Source organism: Humulus lupulus, chromosome 1 (assembly GCF_963169125.1).
Source record: "Humulus lupulus chromosome 1, drHumLupu1.1, whole genome shotgun sequence".
NCBI classification, from domain to species: domain Eukaryota; kingdom Viridiplantae; phylum Streptophyta; class Magnoliopsida; order Rosales; family Cannabaceae; genus Humulus; species Humulus lupulus.
In genome coordinates this window covers 291,267,685-291,280,375 of record NC_084793.1, presented here as the reverse complement: position 1 = coordinate 291,280,375, position 12,691 = coordinate 291,267,685, and positions in this window count along the sequence as shown.

Sequence of the window (12,691 nt, the reverse complement as noted above, 5' to 3'; positions counted from 1 at the left end):
CTTATAAATCTTATTTGATTTTCAGGATGGAATCTTGTGCCTACGAGGAGTTTCAGATGCGACCAAGTTTTTGAGCTTGCATTATTTTATTTTTAACTTTTATTGTCTAATTTTCTGATGCATCTTTGCATGCTCTTTGGCTAGACAATAAGACTAAATTGTAATATTATGCTATTTTTCAATCTGAATAGTAATAAATTATATTCCCTACAAAAAAAAATAGTGTTTATTCATAGTGCAAATGATACTCAATCGACTCCATCACCAGAAAGGGTTGAGATTGGTGTTCAGTCGCCAACAATGGAGGACAATGACGAGCACTACAAAAAACTTGACTTTTAGTCACAACAAAAATTATGACTAAAAGTTTAAAATATTGTGACTAAAAGTTTTAGTCACAAAAAAACAGTATCACCGTGTTATCACTAAAAAGTTTGTGGCTAAAAGTTTTAGCCACATTAAAAATATCATTGTGACTAAAAGTCACAACTCATTAATCTTTAGTGATGATTTTCGTTATCACTAATACTTCTTTGGTGACAACATAAAGTTATCACTAATACCATTTTAGTGACAACAAAAAAATGTCACTAACAACTCATTTATCCATACAAAATACAATATAATGACAAAAAAAATCCATAAATATCATGTAATTTGAATGGTAAAAAAAATCCACACAATAACTCATGAACTTGGAAATAACCTCCAACAAATGTTTTTCATTCAAATACTATCCAACTATTGCAAATGTTTCAATTCCAACAATCTCTATAATACCATTCCAAGAGACAATTTATAGTACACTTGGCTTCATAATGTGTTGTAACTTCACATTGATTATCATCCATGACTGTTGTTACTTCACATTAATTATCATATCCATGAACAATGAGATAGGCAAGGAGAACGTTGGTTTGCGCTCACTGCATTCAACAATGGTAGAAGGTGAGAGACGACTGAAGTAGATCTTATGCACAATTGTGAACATTGGAAATAATTCTAGCCAGTGACTCAAAACCTTATAAAGCTCTTTAGCCGTTGAGAAACCCTGAAAAAAAGAGAATAGGAAAATGAAACTATAAAAAGCTGACTCCTTCCAATTCAACAACTTCTAAAACTTTTCCAAACTTTCCAAGTTTGAACGTTGCATGATTGAATTGTCAATTAAAATTGAAAACCAAAATTTTGACATTATTTTCTCATTCTAATTTATTCAAAGTGGAGTTTCTAGCTATCAATTCCTGTAGTTTCTAGCCTTGGAGCATCTCTGCTTCAAGTTCATCAAATGACCTGCAAATTCACAATGGAGGTAACTATATCGTAAGTATATAGATTATATTATCACAACATTATGAATCAAGTATTAGACATATTAAAATTTCCCCTCCATTCTTTGCAAAAGCCTCGACTACTTTCCTGCCTTCCTCCCACTGTCATATAGTGTCACACTCAATTTTGTTACTAACAAACAGAAGTAAATAAGAGGCAGAGAAAAAAGTGAACTTTCTTACAACATGTTGTTATGAGATCAACTACACTTTATTCTATGCCAGAGAAAATGATACCTTATTCTAATTATTACAAATCATAGTGTGAAACAGAGGAAAATGAATGAAATGAGAAGCTTTCTTATTGATTGATCAAGAATATTACAAAGCGATGTATATATTACTACATTAGGTAACAAATAGTAACCAGAACTAATAAATCTGTAGTGTCCCAGAATATTTACTTAGCTAGTTAGATAGTAGTAGTAGTTAGTATTAGCTTGTAGTATGTTAGATTCCGTGGATTTTGGTTCAAGCTGGGAATTAGTTGGAAACTCATAGCAACAGTTATGGATTTTATAAGTTTAACCTATAGTTTAAGAATATTAATTATAACATAAGGATTAATATTGCTGGTCCTAGATATATTGTTATTATAACCTAAGGTTTAGACAGAACCATTAAGAGCATGACACATGTCATGATTATGATTATTACGGAAATTAAGTATTTTGATGAATAGTTTTAATAAAAGAAAGATCTAGAAGCTCTAGAACCTTCCAAAAATTGTTAGGATCGTATTATGACTTAGTCAAAGCTGTTTTATCAATTCAAAATATGCTGAAAAAGTGCAAATACGTGTTTGATATATCAACGTATGCCGATATATCACAACCATAGGGGTCGATATTGTAATGCCCCGGATTCCCTATTATGGTTAATGGCTGGATTAGTAGGCCGGGAGGGTCATAACTGTTTAATTATGCCATTAAATGTGTTTATGCATGCTTATGAGAATTATATTATAATATGATGTTAAATGCGTGCATGTGAGTCCACATTTGTTTACAGGGGTATTTAGGTAATTTGGCCCGTTGAGGGTGTAATTGAATATTTGTTTGCGTGTTAATGATATATTGTGAGACCACATTACAATGTGGATTGGTTCGAGTATTTCGACATGAGACGATCTTTAAACATGATTTATCGGTTTGGTCATAACAGGTTTGAGCTTGGGGCTCGGGGTGAGTCTCGGGGTGTTATTAGTGATTATAGCGTTACCGGGGATTTTAGGGTAACAAGTTATGAATTGTTGATGTTTGAGGATATTGAGATTAGCGGGGATTGGAGCACTTGTGTTAGCTTGTGTGGGAGGTTGTAAGCTAGTTTCAAGGTGAGTTTTGGTCATATAACACAGCTGGTACTATGTTTTCGTTTTAGTTTTTAATTCATGGATTTTGACGTGGGAAGTAAGAATCAAAGGGGGTTTTGGTGTTCGTTTGATTGGGGTTTGATGTGAGTGAGCTAAGGAAGTTGTTTGGGGGTTTAATTGAGTGTTAGGAAGAGGTTTTATGAGGGTTTGAAGGACTGGTTTGAGAGGGAATCGCACAGGGGAAAAATCTGGTTCGTGCGTGACTTTGTTGCTGAACTGGGCTGGGCGCCACGGCGCAGCAGGGGTGCGCCGCGGCCCTTGGCGTCTGGTAGATGGGGAGCCTCTCTGTTTGGGGGCGCGCCGCGGCGCAGCAGAGGGGGGCCGCGACCTTTAAGGCCAATTTTGCTAAAATGTGGTTTTTAGCTTAGGGATTCAAACCATAGGCCTCGGGGTTGGATCTAGTACCCGATTGGGTAGTATTTGATGTCTCGGGGGCTGGGATTTGGTTTGGGAACCCTCGGTTATCATTTTTATTGATAAATTCTATAATTTGGTTATGACCAGGTGACCGTCAAGGATTTTAAAGGTTGATCGTTCTCAAGGGTCGTTCATATAGTAATCCTCGCTCGAACCAGAGGTAAGAAAACAGTGTATGAATACAGTTGCACCCTGTATAGGTATATGATATGCATGGTTTGATATTGAGGCATGTTGGTTGATTTATGTGGACATGGATTGCATGTTAAATGCTAGCGAACGCTGATTACCTGTTTGAGACACTGACTAGTCAGGGACCGACTCTAAAGTCGACGATCACGCATTGAATGGCTCTATGGCATTAATGCGGGACCGACCCTAAGGTCGAAGAACTTATAAGCGCTTGCCTGGTCTATGACCTGATGACTATAGCCAAGGTATATGACCCCGGTGACCGTTTGTCACGTGGCTAAGGGACGTTGTCCATAGTTTCGACCCTAGAGTCCTGAGGAAGGTTATGTTGGTGACCAATCACCATGCACCTGTCCTGAACAAGCTTATGAAAGAAATCACCTATCAGTTAAGCCATGGTGACCCTATCGTCACATGGCTAGAGGGAGCGATGCTCATTACTGTGACTTTTGGCTATTGTCACCTATTTGTTGGACTGATAGTCCTGAATGGTTATTATGATCGTTGTCGATATTATATCATGTCTTACTATGTTTTCTTGCTGGGCCTCGGCTCATGGGTGCTATGTGGTGCAGGTAAAGGAAAGGAAAAGCTTGGTCAGCCTTGAGTGGAGAGCTTGGGCGATGTGATGTACATACAGGGCCGCTTGACCGCCACGGTCAAGGAGTTCTCGGAGGGACTAGGGGTTTACCCTATTTTTGCCGCTTAGGCCAGCAGGGATTGTAAATTTGAAACTGTAGCGACTCTTTTGTATTATGGACTTCTTGTAAACATTTTATAAGGCTCATGAGCAGTTTATTTACTTAATGAAATGTACCCTTTCCTTTTTATTGGTTTTTCACCTTAATCTGTTAATGGTACCTAGATCACGTTTTTAACCAAAGGACTCGGGTAGCGAGTCAAATTTCCGGTTCATTGTTCACCGTAACTGTTCTGGGGTAACCAGGGCGTTACAACTTGGTATCAGAACAATGCCGAGGTTAGGGTTCCTGTAGACTGGCTGGGTATGTACACACATCACCGAAGACAAGCTCGACTCACGGTTTGGTAACTATTTACATGGTTACATGTATAATTGTTTAATTGTGATATATATGTTTTACCTGTGTGCATGAGATACTGTGTTGAGCCTGTGCCCTGAAATATTATACCTTCAGCAAATGTGTATTGATTAGTACTGAGATTGCTGGCACCTGCTTATTAGTAGGGTTGTTTATGAGTTATTATGTGATACATGCTGAGTGCTGAGTGCCATGAACATGTATCGGATTGTGAATGTTGAATGACTGTGGAATGTGATTATTATCTGTTTGTTCTTGGACTGTAAGGCGGCAAGAGGTTTAGTTATTACTACCTGACTGGCCGTGTTGATTGTTGTTTCAGTAAGGTATGAGTGACAGAATGAATCCAGAACAGACAGGCACCTCAGCTGGCCAGAGTGGTCAGGGTTAGAATAATGACAATAGTCAGGGTCAAGTGAATGACCAATCTCAGGTTCCACAGCCAGCACCTAAAAACTGGCAGCAGATGTTTAATGATTTGCAGGCTATAGTGATAAAACAGGGAGATGAGCTTCGTCTCCTAAGACAGCAGCAAGTACCTGTGCTAGCCAGTGTTGCAGAGGCACCTTCTGTGTCGGTGCCAGTTATTGGGCCACTGCCTGGGGTTGAAAACAGGTTGGAACCTCTTTATGAGCGGTTCAGGAAACAGCAACCTCCTGTGTTTGAAGGCAGTGCTGATCCCACCAAAGCTGAACAATGGATGAGCATGATTACCACTGTTCTTGACTTTATGAAGGTAGTTGGTACTGAGAGGGTGGCCTGTGCGGCCTATATGTTTCGAGAAGATGCCCGGATTTGGTGGGAAGTGGTTGGTCAGACTAAGGATGTTAATCTCCTGAGTTGGGAGGAATTTCAGACCTTGTTCAATGAAAAGTACTACAATGACGCTATTAGAGCGGCGAAGGCTGATGAATTTATGAGGCTACTTCAGGGAAGCTTATCAGTGACCGAGTATGCCTTAAAGTTTGATCGCTTGGCAAAGTTTTCCAAGGAGCTGGTGCCCACTGATGGGACCAGGAGAGAGCGTTTCTTACAGGGGCTACAGCCTAGGTTAGCCCGAGATGTGCGCATCACCACTGTGGCAGGAGTGACTACTTATGCACAGGTGGTGGAGAAGGCATTTACAGCTGAAACTGCAGAGATTAAGATCTGGCATGACAATGCAGCCAGAAGGGATTTTAGGAGGCCAGGTCCTCCATTTATGGGTTCTGGTAGGGGTGTTGGCCCCAGTGATCAGAAGAGGAAGGTTCCTGATACCTTCCCAGTTCCAGGTCCTGACAGGAGACCTCGTGGTGTTACAATAGGTCGTCCTGGGGGCAGTGAAGCCTGGAAGTCTTATCCCGAGTGTCCTAGATGCAAGAGGCATCACTTGGGAGAGTGTAACGCAAGAGCCTGCTTCTCTTGTGGAGCAGTGGGTCATCTTAAAAAGGATTTCCCTAAGGCAAGAAAGGAAGAACCCAGGAAGACAGACAGCTCAGCCCCAGCGCGAGTGTTTGCATTGACTCAGGCAGAAGCTGAGGCTTCCCCCTCAGTTGTTACAGGTCAGCTTCTTAGTGCAGGAACTGCTTATAATGTATTGATTGACTCTGGTGCTACACATTCCTTTGTTGTTAGTAGCGTTATTGATAGATTGTGTAGACCTTGTGATTTCTATGTTGTGGGGTTTGGTACTTTGTTACCCACTGGGGAGCTGGTTGTATCCAGGAGGTGGGTCAGATCGTTGCCAGTGATAGTAGAGGGTAGAGAGTTGTCAGTGGATCTTATAGAGTTAGTTATGACTGACTTTGATATGATACTGGGTATGGACTGGTTAGCTAAGTATGGGGCAACCATTGACTGCAGAAGGAAGATGGTCACCTTTGAGCCTGAGGGTGAGGATCCTTTTGTATTTGTTGGTACTGTGCATGGACCCCGTATTCCTATGATTTCAGCATTGAGGGCTAGGGATTTATTGCAAGGGGGTTGCATTGGATTCTTAGCCAGTGTGGTTGATACCACCCAGGTCGTGCCAGTGAGACCAGAGGATACTAGACTTGTATGTGAGTTTTTGGATGTGTTTCTAGAGGATCTGTCAGGGTTGCCACCACACAGAGAGATTGAGTTCGTTATAGAACTGGCCCCAGGGACGGAGCCAGTGTCTAGAGCACCATACAGAATGGTCCCAGCTGAGTTGAAAGAATTAAAGGTACAGCTGCAAGAGCTGTTGGATTTGGGTTTTATCAGACCTAGCTTTTCACCTTGGGGTGCGCCAGTTCTGTTTGTAAAGAAGAAAGATGGTTCTCTGAGGATGTGTATAGATTACAGAGAACTGAATAAGCTGACAATTAAGAACCGGTACCCTTTGCCAAGGATAGATGATCTGTTTGATCAATTGCAGGGTAAGACGGTATTCTCTAAGATTGATCTTCGTTCTGGTTATCATCAGTTGAGGGTCAAGGAGGGAGACATACCGAAGACCGCTTTTCGTACTAGGTATGGGCATTATGAGTTTTTAGTTATGTCATTTGGGTTGACTAATGCCCCTGCCGCTTTCATGGATATGATGAACAGGGTGTTCAAGGATTATTTAGACCAGTTTGTGATCGTCTTTATCGATGATATTCTGGTATATTCTCAGACTGAGTCAGAGCATGAGCATCATCTGAGGTTGGTTCTGCAGAGGTTGAGAGAACACAGATTGTTTGCAAAGTTCAAGAAGTGTGAGTTCTGGTTGTCTCAGGTGTCCTTCCTTGGGCACATTGTCAGTAAGGAGGGGATTAAAGTGGATCCATCAAAGATTGAAGCGGTCAGAGATTGGCTAAGGCCAAAGAATGCTTCTGAGGTTAGAAGTTTCCTTGGATTGGCAGGGTATTACAGGCGTTTTGTGGAGGGGTTCTCAAAGATTACTACTTCGTTGACTGAGCTGACACGCAAGGGTCAGAAGTTTGTGTGGTCAGACAAATGTGAGAACAGCTTCCAAGAGTTGAAACAGAGGTTGATTACAGCTCCAGTTCTGAGTCTTCCGACAGACCAGGAGAAGTTTGTGATATACTGCGATGCTTCTCATCAGGGTTTGGGTTGTGTTTTGATGCAATCAGAGAGAGTTATAGCTTATGCTTCTCGTCAGCTGAAGGAGTATGAGAAGAGGTATCCTACTCATGACTTAGAGTTGGCAGCAGTGGTTTTTGCTTTAAAGATATGGAGGCACTATCTCTATGGGGAGAAGTGTGAGATTTATACAGACCACAAGAGCCTGAAGTACTTCTTCACCCAAAAGGACTTGAACATGAGATAAAGGCCTTGGCTAGAATTAGTGAAAGATTATGATTGTGAGATTCTGTATCATCCAGGGAAAGCCAACGTGGTAGCTGATGCTTTAAGCTGGAAGGGTCCGGGACAGATTCATGGTATTAGGCTGATAGCCAGAGAGTTAGCTGATGACATGACCAGAGTTGGTATAGAGTTACTGGTGGGCCAGTTGGCCAATATTACGCTACAGTCTACGCTGCTAGAGAGGATTAAAGAGGGTCAGTTGGGTGATCCACAACTGATCAAGATTAGAGAGGATGTCTTGGCTGGAGCATCCAGGGATTATACAGTGTCTGATTTGGGGTTGCTGAGGTACAAGGGGCGGATATGTGTTCCGTTAGACACTGCATTGAGGCGGGAGATTCTAGATGAATCTCATACTACACCTTACTCTTTGCATCCAGGCACCACGAAGATATACCAAGATGTAAGATCGTTGTACTGGTGGCCAGGGATGAAGAGAGATGCGGTGGAATATGTGGCTAAGTGTTTGACATGTCAACAGGTCAAGGCTGAGCATCAGAGGCCGGCAGGGTTACTGCAGCCTCTGGATATCCCATAATGGAAGTGGGAAGACATCACAATGGACTTTGTGGTGGGCTTGCCCAGGACAGTTGGTCAGCACGATTCCATTTGGGTGATAGTGGATCGCTATACCAAGTAAGCTCACTTTCTACTAGTGAGGACTACTTATACTGTTGACCAGTATGCATATTTCTATGTGAGAGAGATCGTGCGCCTCCATGGAGCTCCTAGGTCGATCGTGTCAGATCGGGACCCTACATTCACTTCCAAGTTTTGGAAGAGTTTACAGACGGCCATGGGTACATGACTGAAGTTCAGTACAGCTTATCATCCTCAGACAGATGGGCAATCTGAGAGGACGATCCAGATATTGGAGGACATGCTGCGGGCATGTGTGCTGGACTTTGGTGGGTCGTGGAGTAAGTATCTGCCCTTGATAGAGTTCTCCTATAATAACAGTTATCAGTCTACCATTGGTGTTGCACCTTATGAGATACTGTATGGTAGGAAGTGTAGATCTCCCATTCATTGGGATGAGACAGGTGAAAGGAGATACTTAGGTTCTGAGGCAGTTCAGAGGACCAGTGAGGCTATTGACAAGATTAGAGCTCGGATGCTTACTTCTCAGAGTAGACATAAGAGCTATGCAGATCCTGAACGTAGGAACGTGGAGTTCCAGGTAGGAGATTATGTCTTCCTTAGAGTCTCGCCATGGAAAGGGGTGAGAAGGTTTGGGAAGAAAGGCAAGTTGAGTCCTAGGTTTGTAGGTCCATTTGAGATCCTGGAGAGGATTGGTCAAGTGGCTTACAGACTAGCTTTGCCTCCGGCGTTGTTGGCCATGCATAATGTATTCCATGTATCCGCTCTTTGGAGGTATGTATCTGATGAGAGTCATGTTTTGAGTTAAAGGATCTGGAGCTTGAGCCAAGACCGTTACACTGTGTATTTATAAAGGTGCAAGACTTGCTATTCAAGTCATTTAATTAGAAATGTGTTACTAAAACTATAATTGAACTAGGGTTAGAAGAATTTGATCATAAAAGATGCATTTCATTTAGATAAACATTTTGTACATGGGATCCCAAAAGAAATAGAGTTTAAAAGACAGTTTACAAAAAAAACTCCAGGTTATAAACAAGTAGTGGCCACTCTAAGGGCAAAACAGACATTTAGGCCTCTCCCGTCCTGTACCACTCCTCGGCCGTGGCGGCCGATCAGCGGACTATGTACATTCAGCCTTAAAGCTCTCCAACTCAAGACTGGTCCACCTTGCCCTTGCCTTTACCTGCACCATGTAGCACCCGTGAGCTGAGGCCCGGCAAGAAAGCCATAACACAAAGTATAAATGATAAACAATAGACAGATATTTCATAAATCATCAATCAGATATACAACAGGTCATACAGCTCACATAAACAGTGATATCAATCTGCAAGCCAATAATCAGTTATTCAAACAACAAACTCATCACAACCATCAGTTTAAACAACATTAAACATATCACGCCAAAATCCAGGGTCGGCGCCCTTAGGCCGCACCCTCTAATTATCCCACTGACTCCGGTACGCTTAGGCCGAGCTCAGTGATTATGTACTTAACCTCAGCTACCAGTGGCCGAGCCACGTCCTGTGCGCAAATATTGATTCCGGCACTCTTAGGTCATTTATCACATGTCCCCATGGCATAACACCATCTCATGACATTACATACAAATATAGGGAACTCTTAGTCCCAACATAATCACATAACCGAGTGCAAATTCTTACCTTTGATTCCGATAGCTTTGATTAATGAAATCGACCTTCAAGCATGATCCTGTCCAAGACCTAGCGTACACCTAGTCACAACCATGAGATAGAACCATCATTAAACTCCAATTCCATAACCTAACCTCGGGACTAATCCCGAGCCCTCGGGAAGCCCTAATTCCACCAAATGGGGTGGTGGAATGAAACCCCGAGCCCCCAGGCAAAAACCCTAAGAAAATACCCAAAAATCCACTTCTAAAGACAGGGTAGCGCTACAGCGCCACAGAGTGGGCGCTACAGCGCTACAAGCAGAAACAAAAATGCCCAGGAAAACCAGGCCTAGCGCTGTAGCACCCTAAGGCTAGCGTAACCGCGCTACTTACAGCACCAGAACACCTTGAGTTTTCTCCTTCGATTTTACTCGAGCCAAAACTCCCTAAACCCCTCCAAACCTCAACCACACTCCAAATTGAGCCTACCATCTTCTACATCTCATCCCACATAGCCCAACAACATAAAACTTAGCCACATGCACCATCAAACAAAGAAAACAAGAATTGAACTCAAAACTCAAGAACTCATCAGACAAAACTAGAAATAACCCAGCAACTCAAATGATCAAGCTCAGAATTCCTTACCTTTGATGGGGAATTCGACCCTAGGTTGTCCTCCAAGCCTTTCCAGCCTTTAACTCAGTTCCCAAAGCTTAATTCCCTTAACTTCCATCCAAAACCCAAGTTCAGAAATCAATTCTAACAAAACTCAGAAAACTCATCAAAACCTTTAAACCTTACCTCAATTGAGTAGCTAATTCCTGCTAAATCCTCTAGCTTCACCAAGGACCCTAGCCCTAAGCTCCAGCCTAAGCTCCCTCTGAGTCACAGCTTCAAAAATCTTCAAGGAGAGTGAGAGAAAATGTGATCGATAGGGAGAGGGAAAAAAGTCTCTGTTTTTCTTCTTTCTTTCTTCCTTTTCCTTCCTTCAGCCTCTACTACTTTCTAAAATTTCCACTAAGTCTATAAAGGCAGAATATCACTTATCTTCTTTTAGCCACCTAAAAGACCATTTTGCCCTCCCATTTAAACCCAAGCCTTTAATCATTCTAAGGGCATTTCAGTCATTTGTTCCCAATTCCCGCTAATTCCTCGAGTGTCCCTAATAATTATCGCTTACATCCCCTCACCTAACTAATCACCAATTATTTTCCTCAATGTCAAATAGTCTCCAATATATTTCCCAAATTCCTAGAAATACCCCCAGGCTCCCCCGACCCGGGTATAAATCCCCACCGTGACTTTTTCGCTAAACTGCTCACTAGGATCGTCTCGAGTCACAAGCTGCAAATATACCCACATAATAATGTGGTCTCAACAATTTATCACAAATAATTACATTTATGCCCTCAATGGGCCAAAATTACGAATATGCCCTTTTAATCTAATCAGGGCCTACATGCACACTAATACTCATAATCATGCATCAATCATTTAAATCACACATAATCCAGTTATGCCCTCCCGACACACTAATCAAGACCCTTAAGCCTTATTGGTAATTTTGGGTCAATACACCTAATTTGAACACCAAAACAAAAATATATTAAAGGCGAGATAAAAAATTAGACAATAAGAGAAAATAAACATTTAGAAGCGGCTGAAATGGGCCAAGTGAAGATGATCTTAGAAGGAACTTCAGTCCTTGTTCGTAATTCTTGCGAAAGCCTCCGTTGATGGGAAAATACAAAAGACAGAAGATAAAAATATGTGTTGTAACTGAGAAAGAAGAGAGATTTGATCAGAAAGATATTTGATCGGCAATGGATTCAGCCAACGAGAAGGCTTTGGGAGCTGGTGAGATCAAACATGGAGTTGAGAGAGAGAGAGAGCGCGAAGGAGAGAGAGAAAATGATAAGGTGTCTTATGTGTTTATTGTTTTAATTAATTTAGAAATAGTTTTTTTATTTACTTTTGGATACTTTAGTCATAGATAAAGTTATAGTTGTGACTAAAAATCAAATATTAGTGACAACAAATCATGGTTATAACTAAATATGAATTAGTGACATATTTTAAACATCAAAGTTTATTAGTTGTCACTAAATGTACTATTAGTCACAATATTTTATCGTGAGCTTCTAAAATTTATAAAATTAAAAAATTAAATATTGTCACAAAAAATTTGTTGTCACTAAAATATTATTTGTCACAAATTATGACTAAAAAATACATTTAGGCATAGATTATTTTGTTGTCACTAAATGGATATGACTAAAAGTTAACTTGGCCTCTCTTGGGTCACAGCGCCCCCCCCCCCCCCCAGGCAGATCCCTCCTGGCTCCCTGTTCATCCCGATCGCGACTGATCACGAAACCAGCCATTTCCTACGGTTTTTCCCACTTAAAACCTTCCAAAAACCTATCCAAACATATCCAAATTCCAAAATCAAAATTCCCAAACATCCCAATTATCCAAAACCAATATAACCCAAGTCTCATACCATCCCAAAACTCATCAAAACATAAAATCCAATCAAAGCTTAAAAACTTTAAAAACTTAGAACTTAAACTTGGATTATCTCTGATTAAGTCGTTTCCCAACTAAATCCTCCGGCTAATATGCTTCTAATCTTCCCTAGAATCACTATGCCTCGATCCTTTCTTGAATTCGAGTCCTAAAACTCGAGTTTCCTTCAAAAATTCGAACGGGTGTCGAAAAGGGAATGGGAGAGAGAGAGAGAACGTTCTGAATGTTCTTTTTA